The sequence below is a fragment of the Anabrus simplex genome, chromosome 1, assembly GCF_040414725.1.
Source record: "Anabrus simplex isolate iqAnaSimp1 chromosome 1, ASM4041472v1, whole genome shotgun sequence".
Lineage (NCBI taxonomy): Eukaryota > Metazoa > Arthropoda > Insecta > Orthoptera > Tettigoniidae > Anabrus > Anabrus simplex.
In genome coordinates, this window is record NC_090265.1 from 1,398,856,689 (window position 1) to 1,398,873,752 (window position 17,064).

The window sequence follows — 17,064 nt, forward strand, 5'->3', positions numbered from 1 at the left end:
CATCATCTTGAGCTTGGAAGGCTAGCGTTCTACCGTCCGAGCGACTCAGCCCGGAATTGAGTTAATTTCATCACAAGTTTAAAATAATTCGGCAATAGGTTGATGACTGCAATGTTGGGTGTCTGTAAACAGAAACTGTCGAAACAGGGCAGCAATTATCATTAATTTGATTACGTAATTACCTTTTAGTCCGCCTCTGTGGTGTAGTGATTAGCGTGATTAGCTGCCATCCCGGGAGGTCCGGGTTCGATTCCCGGCTCTGCCACGAAATTTAAAAAGTGGTACGAGGGCTGGAACGGGGTTTACTCAGCCTCGAGAGGTCAACTGAGTAGAGGTGGGTTCGATTCCCACCTCAGCCTCCTTGAAGTGGTTTTCCGTGGTTTCCCACTTCTCCTCCAGGCAAATGCCGGGATGGTACCTAACTTAAGGCCACGGCCGCTTCCTTCCCTCATCCTTGCCTGTCCCATCCAATCTTCCCATCCCTCCACAAGGCCCCCGTTCAGCATAGCAGTTGAAGCTGCTTGGGCGAGGTACTGATCCTCCTCCCCAGATGTATCCCCGACTCAAAGTCTGAAAGATCCAGGACACTGCCCTGGCGGCAGAGGTGGGATCTCCCGCTGAGTCCGAGGAAAAAAACCGACCCTGGAACGGTAAACAGATTAAGAAGAAGAAGAATTACCCCTTAAGTGTCATAACGAACTGACTGTGATGGACTTATTATATGCAGAAGGTCAACTACGAAATAAGCTGTTAACCTTGTTAATAATTGATATAAAATATTTCTGATTATTTGGAATGTGGAATCTGAACACATCATTTCTTGTTCATTATGTTATGATCTCCCGAGTACCGTTGAGCATGAAGCTCTAGGATGTATTCTAGTATCTGCAGCTGTACTTTGAGTTTAGTAAGTCTTATCGTGTTGTTATCGTGGCAGTCGAGGAAATGTGACTGGAGTGCACACTTTACGGTGTAGCGTCGTAAGTGGGACACGCACAAGACTAAGGTAAGCAATGATAACAAAATATTTACCGTATTTATGGAAATATATTCAAAAGTATATTTTATTACGCGAATAAAATGGACAGAGCCTTTATTATTAAGTCGTCATGTGTTAAATTTAAAGTGTTTTATGAACTTAACGCACAGGAGATACTAATAATGTAAATATAATAAAGGTTGCTTTGTGATTAGTCATCAATTTTGAGCCAATTCAGTAGGTGCAGTTTTTCACACAGGGCGGTGATAGTAAATAAGATATTGAATAGTATTATTTCGTGTATAGTACACCAATATGCAGGCTTAGTTTATTAGTTTATGTAATGGCCACCATAAGGAATTTAATTTCTCATATAAACGTTGTTATATGAAGTAGTTTGTTGTTCATGCTTCATGTGGAGGTGTTCAGGACTTCATATGTTGTTACCACGGTGAGATTATTAATATGGACGTTTTAGACGTAGACTATCTACAACATATTTTGATTACTATTCATAAAGACAAGCTATGGTAACTTAAAATCTTCCTTAGGTACAAAATAAGCGGTTATAAATTTTACTTTATCGAACATTTATTATATATTTATCCATCATTTTTCGCAATTAAATTTGATTTTAATATACAATGATAAGTGATTTTAGTTCATAATAGAACAGTGCATTATTTTAGATCTTGGAACGGACCAAATACAGCTGACTTATCATACTACTAACTACAGATACGGTTACTGGAGACACTGAGGTGTCTGAGTTCTGTGTCGCAGGACTTATTTTACGTGCCATTATATCTATCGGCAAGGGCCCGGTGTATTTGAGCATCTTCAAGTACCACCGGACCAAGCCTGGAAGTCGAACCCGCCTACAGTACATTGGCTAAGAAGCCCAGGATTCTACAGTCTGAGCCATTCCGCCTAGTGACCACATAATGACAAATGTAACCATAACTGTAGACAGATGAGGTAATCCACCTGATCAATACAATATAAAATTAGTATTCAATTCATTTTGTCTACAATTATTATATTGGCATCAATACGGAACATGAAAATTATAAACGTAGATGTAACCATGTTCTGCATGCTGATGAGAATGTTACATATTTAAGCGTCTTTGTAACGCAGTGTCCATGGTACATGGCCGTCAAGTACAGCAATTCCAACATCCGCAGCTTGCATCAAGAACTCAGGACTAGAAATCATGGAAACCCTAGAGTAGTATGATCAAGAGCAGCATTTTCTTTCTTTTCCAAGTATGTTCGATCAGGTTAAGTGTACCTCACTTTATTCACTCAAATCAATATTATATTAGTGACGAATACAGTATATGCACATCTGATGAGCATGCTGCTGTCTGACCCCAGGCCTAGACTACATTGGTAGAACGTCAGTAACTTAGGAGTGAATGTTAGATATTGCGCCTTCTCTCGATGTCGTCCGCAGATAAACACGCGCTTTACGCATTACTTTCTAATTATTATTATTAGTATTGCTGTGCGGTTAGGGGTGCGCAGCTGTGTGCTTGCATCCGGGAGATAGTGGGTCCGAGCCCCGCTGTCGGCAGCCTTGAAGATGATTTTCTATGGTTTCCCAGTTTCACGCCAGGCACATGCTAGTAGTAGTAGTATCATACGTGCATACATACATTTTTATATACTGTTATGCCTTTCCACGTTCAGTCTGCCAGCCTGTGCGAATTTGCAAAATGCCTCCACAATTCTCTTTATGTAGCTAGCACTGTGGCCTCATTTAGTTCCACACCATTTCCTTTTCAATAATCAGAAACTGAACCTAACCATCGCCGTCTTGCTCTACCTCTTCTTCTCTTACACTCCAACGCCTAGACTATTATTCTCCTACGTAACCTATCCTCCTCCAATCACCTCACAAGACCCGACCACTGAAGCCAGTTTATGCGTACCTCTTTATCCTTCGAGTTAATTTACAAATTAGCCTTAACCTCAATATTCCGAATACCTCACTGCTATTGTTCTTTCCTGTTTGTATCAGCGTTTGTACTCGCTACTTTCATGTGCCTTTCTTCTAAATAAGATATGTTGAGTCAACCCAGACTTCACTCTCGTACAGAAAGTCCGTCTGGAAATAAACCGGTCTGAACAGAGTATTTTTCCGGAACCGACTTCTTTTTTTCGGAATACCGGTGATCGCAACTGCGAATTCACTGCATTAGCTTTGATGCTCCTTGATTCAATCTTACTGTATAACCCTGATGGGAGAATACACATCCTAATTACCTGCTTAAGGGATTTTAATTATGTTACCGATCTGACATTGAATCAACTCTTGGGTTTCTTCCCAACCGATATCACCTTAGGTTTGGAGATGATAACTTTCATGTCATATTTCTGCTCCTATTTTCAAGTTCCAAGATTGCAAAGCTTTGAGTAAAGTCTGCTACTAGACCAAGACGTCGGCGAAGACCAAAGTGCTTACTACATTTTCACCTAAAGGAATCCTTCCATGCAACTGTACACCTTTCAGTAGGAGATCCACGTAAACTTTGAACAACAAAGGTGACGGATTACAGCCTTGTCTAACCACTATAAGTACCTTGAAAGCTGAACTCATTCTCCATCTGTTTTCACTTGTCAATATTCATGCTTTTGATGATTTTTAATAATCAACCCTTAACCCCCATAATCCCTCAGTACGGGTAACATTATTTTCCTTGAGTACTCTGTGTTATGTCCTTTATAGATCTACGAAGCGTTAACATAAATGGCTATCCCCGTCTTCCCCTCGTAGCATTATTCAATTACCTGGCACATACAGAAAATCTGATATTGAGAGCCCCTCAGTGGTCTGCAAAACCACAATGGTTTTCATCCATCTTACTCTCAACCATTGATCGCATCTCTCTGATCTTACTGTAGTTCTGTACAGATTAGAACAATCACACATTTCTGACAGAATGCCTGAATTCGAATTCGATTGTGGTATATTATCGATATGGTGCCCAGTGTTGCGATGAATAACTTTATTACTTGAGGAATGCATTCGTAACTGCTAATCCCATAGTAGCTCAGAAGTCCAGTAGACGCTGCCAATCCTGTTAGCTTCCATACCTACCCCGCATTTACTCGTCACGTTTCTCATACCAGTCAGTTCTATTTCCAGCTGCCACGTTCAAATTGCCCATTAGCACTATCCTCTCCTTGCTGTTGACCTGACTCCGATGTCACTCTGCCTTTATTAAAACTTCTCAAACAAATTCTATTTTGAAGAGTGTCTGCCCACAAGGTAGTATTTTCACATTAAGAGAGTGGTGGGAAAGGCGCAAGGAACTTAAAATACAAGGTTCATGGAACGTACCCTCGATTGGGTTTGGTACCACCTTTAAGGAATTACATCTTCCTGGTCTGGATTGCTCAATGCATTCGATAATATTCAACTACTGTAACGCATGTGGAAGAAATACTGATTTATTTTTTGGAAGTGGAAATAGCACCTTTAGAACAAGCACTCCTCATTTGCACCCTGACATGGTGAACAGACTGAACAATTCTTGTCCTAATTTCTCTAACAGCTAAATCTACTCAAATCATCCACTCATTTAAGTGCATAACAGAAACGTACGTTAAGTGCAATAATATTTCTGATGAGCAGTTCCAGCCCACATAGTGTTGTCCCCCTTGAGAACATGTTAAGAAAATTTTAGTATCGCCTATCTCTTCCTCGTTATCTCCTATTACCCGGATATCATAAACACCTAATACATCTATTATTATTATTATTATTACTATTACTATTATTATTATTATTATTATTATTATTATTATTATTATTATTATTATTATGTCCGGCTCCGTGGCTAAATGGTTAGCGTGCTAGCCTTTGGTCACAGGGGTCCCGGGTTCGATTCCCGGCAGGGTCGGGGATTTTAACCATAATTGGTTAATTTCTCTGGCACGGGGGCTGGGTGTATGTGTCGTCTTCATCATCGTCACGACGCGCAGGTCGCCTACGGGTGTCAAATCAAACGACCTGCACCTGGCGAGCCGAACATGGCCTCGGACACTCCCGGCACTAAAAGTCATACGCCATTTCATTTCATTTCGTTTTATTATTATTATTATTATTATTATTATTATTATTATTATTATTATTTACAATTTGCTTTACGTCGCACCGACACAGATAGGTCTTACGATGACGATGGAATAGGAAAGGCTAGGAGTGGGAAGGAGGCGGTCGTGCCTGGTGTGAAAATGCGAAACCACGGAAAACGATCTTCAGGGCGGCCGTCAGTGAGGTTCGAATTATTATTATTATTATTATTATTATTATTATTATTATTATTATTATTATTATTTTATTCTCCTTCCCTTCTTCATTTATTTCTCCGTCACTCTACCCACACCCTGATCGGGTAATGGCTGATATCTGTAGAGCTTGTAAGGACTAGACCCAGCTTTGGACACGGATGCACTTCCTGACGGCAAATTGATAAGGAGAGGTTTACGTTTACTTCTTCCTGGTGTGGTTGCTAGTGCCATGTGCTGGCTCTTTGTAGGTCAAGGCTCATCAGGGACGAGGGCTCTAGAGCCATGGGGATGGTTTGACTTTATTCTTCATTTCGTCCATTTCCCTGAAGAAGATAACCGTCGACTAGCAGTGAAAGGCACCTTCTCCATGCTCTGTTACTTTTCTTGACACACCGTGCGGCATACAGCAAAGTATTAGGACTATGAAAGGACCTAGGACCTTGGAAGGATTTTCATTCCCTTCCGCGAAGGGGAGGGGGTGGGCTACCTAGAAGGTAACGCCTTCTCTCTGGCCAGGAGATTTGGCGGGTTTGGAAGGTTTGAAGGAGTTGGAAGAGGGATAAAACGGTGATGTAAATTTATTGGAGGTGATGGGGGTTGGCCTCTTGGCTAAGGGGTGTGCATCTGCTCTTGTGCTTTTTATTTGGTTTTGTTACAGATATAGTTGGTTACATGTTACAAGTATAATTATTACAATTTACATTATTATATTTAGATTGGTGTGCTGGGGAGAAGGAGGTCTAGGATTTGCTGGTAGAAGGAAGATATGTTTACCAGGTAAGTGAGTGGAGAAGGTAGGAATGGTTATATGGGTTAGGTAGGTGGTGTAGAGGAGGGAGCCGGGGACAGTTCTGAGATGTGGTAGGGCGGGTGGAGTGTTGTGGGGGAGAGCGTGATGGTTCCACTCGATGATGGCGGCCGAAGAGCTGAATCCCCTGGTGGATAAGGCGCTGAACATCATCGGGTGGCTGGAGTTTGAGTCTCACCATGTAGGTGGGCCCGGCTGCGTTGTGGATTCGGGTTGCTCTCTTCAGGTGCAGTCCTGCTTGGCGCAGCTCGTGGTTGATGATTTCCATGGGTATCCAAGGATTCAGGCCACGTATCACGCAGCTAGTGTTGTTATTGGACTCGGGCGGTGGTGTCGGCGTTGGTCTTGCTATTTCTATGTCCATCTTGGTGGCTTCCGTCTCGGCTGGTGACTGGAGTGTTGCATTTTGTGAACTGGGGTGAGTTGGTGTCAGGGGTGACGTCACGATAGGGGAGGGATGGAACGTGACTGTTGTGGTTATGGGAGTGTGGGCGGGGGTAGTGGCAATGGTAGTGGTAATAGTTGTACTGGGGGTGGTGTGTACATGGAATGGAGGCTGTGTTGGTGGGGTGTGTGGAGGTGGCTTGGTTTCAGAATTTGGGGACTATGGAGGTGGGGAGCATGGGGGTGACTTGGTTACCGGGTTCGGTGAGCAACACGGTTCTGCAAAATGTGGCACTCCATTTATATATATGCCCCAGTTCAAGGCATTCTGGACGGCTTTTTCGGATGCTAGATGTATCAGGACCTTGTCCGTTGGTATTAGATTTTCTAATATCCTGGACAGTTTTAGGACTGGCACGCCTTTATTCTCGAGGTAGCAGAGGAGTACTCCATCCGTGAAGGCGAGATCCACGCCGCGGATAATACAGTTGGGCATGGTGGGGGAGGCCGACTTCCAGTTTGGTTATGCGTTTTTGGCACAGCGGGGTCCGGGAATAAAGTTGAGTCGTTCCCCAGCCGTAATAAAAGAACGTGAATCGTTTTTCGAATTTTGAGAAGCGATGTACGAAAGGATTAAATTTCAGTCTTACCTGTCTAATGCTCGCTCATCCCCTGTGAGTTGCAGCATAGAAAATGTCCGTGGTAGGCCTATTCTCTGCCTGCCATTAGTGACTACTGCCAGGGAACTTTCAAATTCGTAGCAGGCGTTTTCAACTAGGAGTCCCGCATTGCTTCCAATTATTTCTGCCACGTTTCTCTCTCTTAGATATTCCTTATTTTCCTTGCCTCCAGGTTAACTCTTATTCTCTTTCGACCCAAAATATACGGAGTTCTTGCGTGGCATAGGTAGTGTTTCATTATCCCTCCCTTTGTGGTTTTCGCCTCTAATTTTCTAGCCATAATGCTATTGTTTTTACGTCCCAATAACTACATTCTTACGGTTTTCGGAGACGCCATGGTGGCGGAATTTGGTCCCATAGGAGTTCTTTTACGTGTCAGTAAATCTACCGACACAAGACCGACGTATTTGAGCACCATCAAATAACATTGGACTGAGGCAGGATCGAACCTGCCATGTTTGGGTCAAAAGGCCAGCGCCTTAACTGTCTGAGCCACTCAGCCCGGCCAACTATTTTATTGAAACCTTCATCCTTTACAGGGATAGACGTATTCCTTCTTCCCCACTGACCAGAGTTGACTAGTAGTATTTCCCCACACAACAGTAATTATCGTAATCACCACCAGCAGTGGTCACAACCATTATTAAAAACAAATGTGAACTCTATGGTAATAAGTATAAATTAATTATATATCTCACGAAAGTCAAATTTGCAGCATCACTTAATATAAAGTGAAATTTATTGTTCCAAAAATGTCCTTAAGGCAACGTGAGAAAATTAGATGGTCTTTGAAGTATCCAGGTATACACTTTTTGGTTATTTGTGCTTCACCTGGTGAGACCTAACTTGAATTGTGCAGATGCTATTAGTATCATTAATTAATTAATTAATTGCTCAATCTATTAATAAATAACTTTTCAATACATAGTCTATTGTGACTTCCCTCTGCTCCGTAATTAATTTTATTGACAGAAAACATATTGTCCCATGCATTTAGATACTAAGATGTATTGTAACACAAATAGCATCGATTAAGATTTTAAAAATAATTATTTTACTCAAAGGTGAGATCTGGCAGCAAAATTCAGAGGGTAAGGCCACGTATCACGCAGCTAGTGTTGTTATTGGACTCGGGCGGTGGTGTCGGCGTTGGTCTTGCTATTTCTATGTCCATCTTGGTGGCTTCCGTCTCGGCTGGTGACTGGAGTGTTGAATTTTGTGAACTGGGATGAGTTGGTGTCAGGGGTGACGTCACGATAGGAGAGGGATGGAGGGTTAGCATTGTTGGATGCGCTTGAGAACGGTTGGCTGTTGAGAGAGCTCTTGCATTATTGTAGTGATAAAGTAGTGAAAACCTATTGAAATAGCTAAATTTTGTGTCTATCTGATTCATTTAGTGCTGTTTATATAGTGGTGTTTAGTGCTTGTTGGTAGAAATTGGGAGTAGTGACATTTATTTAAATTTTGTAACAAGTAATTCAGTTGGTCTTCAGTAAATTACGTTTTCTAGGTTAAGTAGGCTAGCTAGGTGTACCTTGTTTCGATTTTAGGTTTAGGAAATATTAACTTTAAAAATATTTGTAAATATCTGTAGGTTCGTTGGTTATACTTACAAAGGTAGGTTATCATAAGGAATAGTACCGTAACTTCTGCAGCAACTTCTCCGGTATTTCGTATAGATATCCGTTCAAACTATCGCGAAGGTAATAATTTACTACATAAAATAAAACACGATACGCCTGTAAACCTCCATTTAAAGAGATTACACGGTAATAGTTAACAGTCGTTGTATTGTTATTGATTATTGTCCGTCCTCATATTCAAATATTGCATTGTTGGCTAAGTTGTGAACAAAGGGTGTAGTGTAGTCAAGTAAATATAAATAAAAATCAGCTGATCTTGTATTCCATTCATTGGTACTTCTAAGTAGGTAGTTAAAGTATCCGTAATTTATATCTCGCTCCCTCGATCTTTCAGTATTTATGAGCGGTTAGCTAATAATAATAAAGTTCATATATCCCAGTAATTGCAGTTCAAGTCCCTGGAGCAGTAGTAGTAGTAGTAGTTTTGATAGAAATATTTGAGAAATTACTGTAGACAACCTCGTATTTTTCAGTAGGCCTAATTAAGGACACTTTTATTCTCCGTCCCGTGGAGTAGGGAAAATAATAGTAATCCACCAGCTGTAATAATCACATAACCACATTTCAGTAGAATTGTAGTGAAGATAAGGTATAATATATTAGATAGTATCTTGCCAGTTATATTCGTGTTTTTCTTCGTGTACGGCAATCTTTTCGATACTTAAGCATTTAACCAAACACAGGATAGTGTAGTGTAGATACATTGTAGTATAGATACAGTACATTTAGATAGTGCCGTATCTTGCCTGCTATATTCGTGTGTATCTATTAGACCATAATACTAATTAATAATTTGTCTAAGCATTTAGCTTCGTTGGTAATCTTTGAGTACAGTAGTTCTTGCAAATTTCATTTCTGTTGTGCTTAGTTTAGTGACATACGGTACGGTTCCGTAATTAGGATACGTCTGAAAGTAGTTTAACATTACTGTAGTGTACTGTACAGTAGTATACGAGTAATATCCTATTAGAATTTAGTGTGATTATTTTATTATTGTAAAATATTTGTGTAGTACTGGTGTAGTAGAGGTATCCGTAGAAACTCGTACTAAAATACTGTTGTTGTAATTAGAATAGGCTTAATTGCAGTTTGGAATTGTGTAGTTCTTGTGTAGGCTATTACTTTCGATATTCAGTAATTAACAGCAGTTTTTATCCTGTCAGGGGTTGTAGGATAAAAAATAGAGCACGAATAAGTAGTACTGTAGTGTAGTCGTATATTAATTACCTTATTGTTGTGTATTATCCCATACAATATATCCCTCCATTCATTTATTTTTTGCAAATAAGTTATTTTATTTTTAATTTCATTTTCCCCCCGTAAAGAATGGCTAAGGAGCGCGAGTGTAGTTTCTGTGGGTGTGGCGAGGCATTGAGGGGTATGAGGGAGGAGTTGGAAAGTTTGAGGGAGATAATTAGGATTCTCACAGAAGACAGGAAGGAAGATAGGACTCCCTCAAACAACGTACAGGTTACAGTAGGTGTACAAGAGGGAGGGGAAGGAAAGGGAGGAGTTGTAGAAGACAGGTGGTCTAATGTTCTGAGGGGAAGGAGATTGCAGGCTACGAGCTCTATTCAGGATCAGAATTCAGGACAGGTGTCTGTGCAAAGTCGGTACGAGTCACTCCAGGTAGAACAACAGAGGGAAAATGAGGGACAGGGAACTGTTGCTGAGATGTGTGGGAGTAGGAGGAAGGGAAAAGGTAGGAAAGGAAAGTGTAGAGTAGATGATAGGAAAAGATAGGTGGAACAGGGTCATGGGAAGGAGAAAAGGGAGGAGGAAGTAGCTTCTGCAGTTATCAGGAAAGATAGGGCTGACCAGGAGGGGAGGGGATCAAACGAGGTGGGTAGGGTTGAGGCTCTGGTCATGGGAGATTCCATCGTTAGACACGTGGGGAAAGTGTGTGGAGGAAAGGGTACCAGGGTAGAGTGTTATCCAGGAATTAGGTTGAGGCAGATGTTGAGGAAAGTAGAAGAGAGGGAGGAGGGGAAGGAGAAGGTGGTAGTGTTTCACGTTGGTACCAACAACGTAAGGCAAGCTGATATAAGTATCAACATAGTTGGAGATGTGTGGGATCTGGTAAATGCACCACGGGTGAAATTTAAGAAAGCGGAGATTGTTATTAGTGGAATACTGTGTATAAGGGATACTGACTGGAGGGTGATTGGGGATTTAAATGAGACTATGGAGTGGGTATGTGGGAAACTGGGAGTGAAATTTCTAGATCCAAATGGGTGGGTAGGAGATAGGGATCTGCGCTCAGATGGCCTTCATTTAAACCGCAGTGGTACGTTTAAGTTAGGAAATTTGTTTGGAAGGGTAATAGGGAGGTACATTCAGGGAAACGGGATGGCCTAGGGAGCGGTGATAAGGGAACAGGGAACTGGAAATCAAGTAGGGATGACATAAAATTGTTAGTGTTGAACTGTAGAAGTATTGTAAGGAAAGGAATAGAATTAAGTAATTTAATATATATATATATATATATATATATATATATATATATATATATATATATATTCACCAGATATTGTAATAGGAGTTGAATCATGGCTGAGAAATGATATAATGGATGCAGAAATTTTCTCACGGCACTGGAGTGTGTATCGTAGAGATAGGATAGGAAGGGTGGGAGGCGGAGTGTTCATTCTGGTGAAAGAAGAATTTGTAAGCTACGAAAAAGTTAAAGATGAGACACATGAAATTCTAGGCGTAAGGCTCATTTCTAAAGATAATAGGCAACTTGATATATTTGGAGTGTACAGATCGGGAAAGGGTAGCACTGACGCGGATTCAGAATTATTTGATAGGATAGTCAGCTATGTGGGAAACGACATGGAAAGAAATGTGATTGTAGCGGGAGATCTGAATTTGCCAGATGTCAATTGGGAAGGAAATGCGAACGACAGAAAGCATGACCAACAAATGGCAAATAACTTAATATGGGAAGGACAGCTGATTCAAAAAGTGATGGTACCAACCAGAGGGAAAAATATCCTGGATGTCGTGCTGATAAAACCAGATGAGCTCTATAGGGAAACTGAAGTAATAGATGGTATTAGTGATCATGAAGCTGTTTTTGTGGTAGTTAAAAATAAATGTGATAGAAAGGAAGGTCTTAAAAGTAGGACTGTTAGGCAGTACCACATGGCTGATAAAGCAGCCATGAGGCAGTTTCTAAAAAGTAACTATGATCGGTGGAAAAGGGTAAATATAAATGTAAACAGACTCTGGGATGGGATTAAAGAAATTGTTGAGGAATGCGGAAACAGGTTTGTACCATTAAGTGTGGTAAGGAATCGTAAAGACCCACCTTATTATAATAGAGAAATAACGAGACTAAGAAGGAGGTGCAGACTGGAAAGAAATAGAGTTAGAAATGGCTGTGGAAGTGAGGAGAAATTGAAGGAACTTACTAGAAAATTGAATCTAGCAAAGAAGGCAGCTAAGGATAATATGATGGCAAGCATAATTGGAAGTCATACGAATTTTAGTGAAAAATGGAAGGGTATGTAGAGGTATTTTAAGGCAGAAACAGGTTCCAAGAAGGACATTCCAGGAATAATTAATGAACAAGGGGAGTGTATATGTGAGGATCTTCAAAAGGCAGAAGTATTCAGTCAGCAGTATGTAAAGATTGTTGGTTACAAGGATAATGTCGAGATAGAGGAGGAGACTAAGGCCAAAGAAGTAATAAAATTTACATATGATTACAATGACATTTACAATAAGATACAAAAGTTAAAATCTAGAAAAGCGACTGGAATTGATCAGATTTCTGGGGATATACTAAAGACAATGGGTTGGGATATAGTACCACATCTGAAGTACTTATTTGATTATTGTTTGGTCGGAGGAGCTATACCAGATGAATGGAGAGTTGCTATAGTTGCCCCTGTGTATAAAGGAAAGGGTGATAGATATAAAGCTGAAAATTACAGGCCAGTAAGTTTGACATGCATTGTATGTAAGCTTTGGGAAGGCATTCTTTCTGATTATATTAGACATGTTTATGAAATTAATAACTGGTTCGATAGAAGGCAATTCGGTTTTAGGAAAGGTTATTCCACTGAAGCTCAACTTGTAGGATTCCAGCAAGATATAGCAGATATCTTGGATTTAGGAGGTCAAATGGACTGTATCGCGATTGACTTGTCTAAAGCATTTGATAGGGTGGATCATGGGAGACTACTGGCAAAAATGAGTGCAATTGGACTAGACAAAAGAGTGACTGAATGGGTTGCTGTATTTCTAGAAAATAGATCTCAGAGAATTAGAGTAGGTGAAGCTTCATCTGACCCTGTAATAATTAAGAGGGGAATTCCTCAAGGCAGTATTATCGGATCTTTATGTTTTCTTATATATATAAATTATATGAGTAAAGGAGTGGAATCGAAGGTAAGGCTTTTTGCGGATGATGTTATTCTCTATAGAGTGATAAATAAGTTACAAGATTGTGAGCAACTGCAACGTGACCTCGAAAATGTTGTGAGATGGACAGCAGGCAATGGTATGTTGATAAACGGGGTTAAAAGTCAGGTTGTGAGTTTCACAAATAGGAAAAGTCCTCTCAGTTTTAATTACTGCGTTGATGGGGTGAAAGTTCCTTTTGGGGATCATTGTAAGTATCTAGGTGTTAATATAAGGAAAGATCTTCATTGGGGTAATCACATAAATGGAATTGTAAATAAAGGGTACAGATCTCTGCACATGGTTATGAGGGTGTTTAGGGGTTGTAGTAAGGATGTAAAGGAGAGTGCATATAAGTCTCTGGTAAGACCCCAACTAGAGTATGGTTCCAGTGTATGGGACCCTCACCAGGATTACCTGATTCAAGAACTGGAAAAAATCCAAAGAAAAGCAGCTCGATTTGTTCTGGGCGATTTCCGACAAAAGAGTAGCGTTACAAAAATGTTGCAATGTTTGGGTTGGGAAGAATTGAGAGAAAGAAAGAGAGCTGCTCGACTAAGTGGTATGTTCCGGGCTGTCAGAGGAGAGATGGCGTGGAATGACATTAGTAGACGAATAAGTTTGAATGGCGTTTATAAAAGTAGGAAAGATCACAATATGAAGATAAAGTTGGAATTCAAGAGGACAAACTGGGGCAAATATTCATTTATAGGAAGGGGAGTTAGGGATTGGAATAACTTACCAAGAGAGATGTTCAATAAATTTCCAGTTTCTTTGAATTCATTTAGGAAAAGGCTAGGAAAACAACAAATAGGGAATCTGCCACCTGGGCGACTGCCCAAAATGCAGATCAGTATTGATTGATTGAAGAAACAATATACAGTTCCTTTCACTTTTAGCATACCTGTATAACAGGCCTGCAAACCGTGATTGCATAAAGGATCGAACCGAAATTGGACCATCTGACCAAGGGTCGGATCACTTCGGATACTGAGTCTTATATTATCCTACTGCACTGGAACGTAAGTCATTTTTTTTTTCAGTTCTACCGTAACTAATAATTAACGTACATATTCAGCATTTTTAGAGACCTATTATTGAAGTTATCATCAACATTATTTATCTTCAAACGTTTTCAATAAAAACCCATATAATCATGGACATAAAATTAACTTAGCATTTCACTGAGAGTATCAAACTTGTTCTAAACAGTTCGATGTTACACGTTGAATTCATTTACTGCCATTTTTTTTATCAAAATTTGGTGTCATAATAGAAGTGGCCGCTTTTACACGCCGTCTAAATTAACATCGCTTGAGGATGAACACTGCTTCTATTTGATGTAGTACCTGACTGATAATGTTTCATCACAAGCATATGTATTGCCCGCAGCGATACGTGCGCTAAGAAAAATCTCGAAGCGATTGTTTTGATTAATCAAATACGACAGTAACACAGAAGTAATAACTAATTCATTGTTGAACTGAGAGGTATGTGCTTGTCACATAAATAACATGACCGTAAACAGTAAACGCAGTTTTAGTAACAATTTAGTTCAACACTAGACAAAATATCATAATTTCATATTCCTCTGTATTATTACTTTATTTCAATTTGACAGGTGGCGAAAGTAAATAGCATTCCCGGGTGTTTGTTGTGGAGGTCTTCAACAATTTGATTTACATCACACCGAAACATGGAACGATGGGATAGGAAATTGATAGGAGTAGGAAGGAAGCGACCGTGGCCTTAATTAATGTGCATCCCCGCCATTTGCCTTGTGTGAAAATGGGAAACCACCGAAAACCATTTTCAAGGTTGCCGACACTGGGGATGAACCCACTATTTCCCGAATGCAAGCTTATAGCTACGTGACTCAAACCGCGCATCCACTTGATCGGCATTCTGGTCCGCTATATAGGAATGCGGTATTTAGTGTTTTAAGTAAAAAACTAAAATATTTAAAATAAAATAAATCGGAGCTACATATTGTGCATATTACATTCCATAGTTGATATTTCTGGAGATATGACAGGTAAAAACAGCTGCGAGGGGGATCGCACATATTTTATACTTTTATTGGAGAAGTCTTCCGCTTAAACGGTCGAGCTTTTCTTCTGAAGACGCCGAACCAATTTCTCTGGGAAACATAAAGAGTTTCACCTTGTTTTCTTGGCAGGTTATAAGCGCAAAAGCCTATATCGTGCCTACAATTACGGGATCCTTTATACTACTCGAATATGGTTTCAGGAACATTAGAGACACCTCATAAAGTATAAGTGGTATAAATTAAATAAACGAATTAACCTAGAATGTCACTATTTAACTACTTCGTATGGAATGTTTTGAAGCAGTTTGATGACAACGTAAAGCATAAGTATACGTTGCACTTTGCGCATGCAACTTTAGGAACTTCTGGTTAGCCAGGCTTTCTACACCGTATTCATTCCTCTACAAATGCTGGCCATCTGTCTGATTTATCTCACTAATACTGGTGCACGAGAACACTTCCTTTTCTTTCCTTCAGTTTCCTGCTCCGAAAAGATGAATTATTACTCCACATTTCTTTGGCATTTTATTATTCTACTATACTGACAAAGACAATTTGAGACTGTTGCCTTGATAGTAAAGATTAAGTTAATCTCTCTTCATGACCCGGCAGGAGTGAAAGTTTTCTCTGTACGGTACAAGAACCAGGGTGACAAGTAGATCTATCAATTAAAACACAATATTCAAGTATCATTTTTTGGATCTGATACCTGTCTAAGAACGAGACAGATATTGTGCCCTTTTAAAGGCACCCAAGGCGGTGGTCTTCTTTCTTGATATGCGCGCCGGCTGCTCCTGAAAATAATGACATTAAAAATACCTACCGCCTCATGTAGACTCTTCTTCCTCAGGGGTGTTGCGTCCTTGGATCCCTCGGGTTGATGGGCCACACGTCGATCGGGGGGTGAGGAAATGAAAGATGGGGTAAATTAAACTATTAAATGACGGTACGCAAAGACTGAATGTCTCACAACGTAAGGTTAAAGTCAAGAGTGTTAGCACGACCTGGGATAAATAAGCAAAATTTAAAGGAAATACTTACAATTATCCCAACCAAAAGGCCGTCGCTGATTGAGGAAGCACTGGGCACAAGAGACCAAGCGAATCAACTTAAAATAAGTTTAACTAATTGGCTGAAATAATAATTCCTTGATCAATTTAAAGAAAACTTTAATAATTCAAACATTTATAATTTACCGACCTCAAAAATTACCCTTTTCCTTTTTTAATTTAATAATACGTTAAATACTGAATACTATTCAGATCAAATAAAAAATAACCCAGTTGAAAATTAAATTCTTACATCAACAATTATTGAAAGAAAACAGGAAACCTTTTTAGAATAATAAATAAAGGAGGTTCGATTGAAAATTAAATAATTGAATCAACCATCACAGAATGGACAATGAAAACCTATCTAATGGACTATCTCGGTTTTCAAGGTTGCGTGAAAACAGTAAGTACCCACGAAGCACACTTTGTCAGAAATCGAAGAAATAATTCAAGAACGTGCAATAAAATCCAGAAGTAGGATAAAATAATCCAATATCGGCCAGATACGATAACTAAAATCGAAAGAGTAAGTCAAACACAGCAGAAATCATCCCATGCAGGCAAAAATTCCAAATCAGATGAATGTCAAGACCACAATAATAAGCAGATACTCAAATGTCAGATTCAACACACCAACGCCCCCATTGCGTTTGCATTCTATTACACAGCTGTGTTATACAAGACGACCGCCATGATCAAATGAGAACACGATGTACCGAGTTAGTCATTAGATCAGCTTTCATTTAAGCCACTAGTT

At 39.9% G+C, this 17,064-nt stretch overlaps 1 protein-coding gene across 7 annotated transcripts in view; it reads left to right on the plus strand.

Annotated features, from left to right (window-relative positions):
- The first annotated feature begins 841 nt into the window (after nt 1-841).
- The window catches only part of LOC136858365 (integumentary mucin A.1), an 86,439-nt gene continuing 70,216 nt past the window's right edge, over nt 842-17,064 (plus strand). For 2 of the 7 annotated variants that reach the window (XM_068225523.1, XM_068225524.1), the window contains exon 1: nt 843-1,006. The gene's annotated coding sequence lies outside the window, so the exon portion shown is untranslated. Of the gene's footprint in view, nt 1,007-5,995; nt 6,058-14,102; nt 14,228-17,064 lie in introns of those variants that run through there. The other 5 variants (XM_068225525.1, XM_068225529.1, XM_067137850.2 and 2 more) reach the window with 5 other exon arrangements.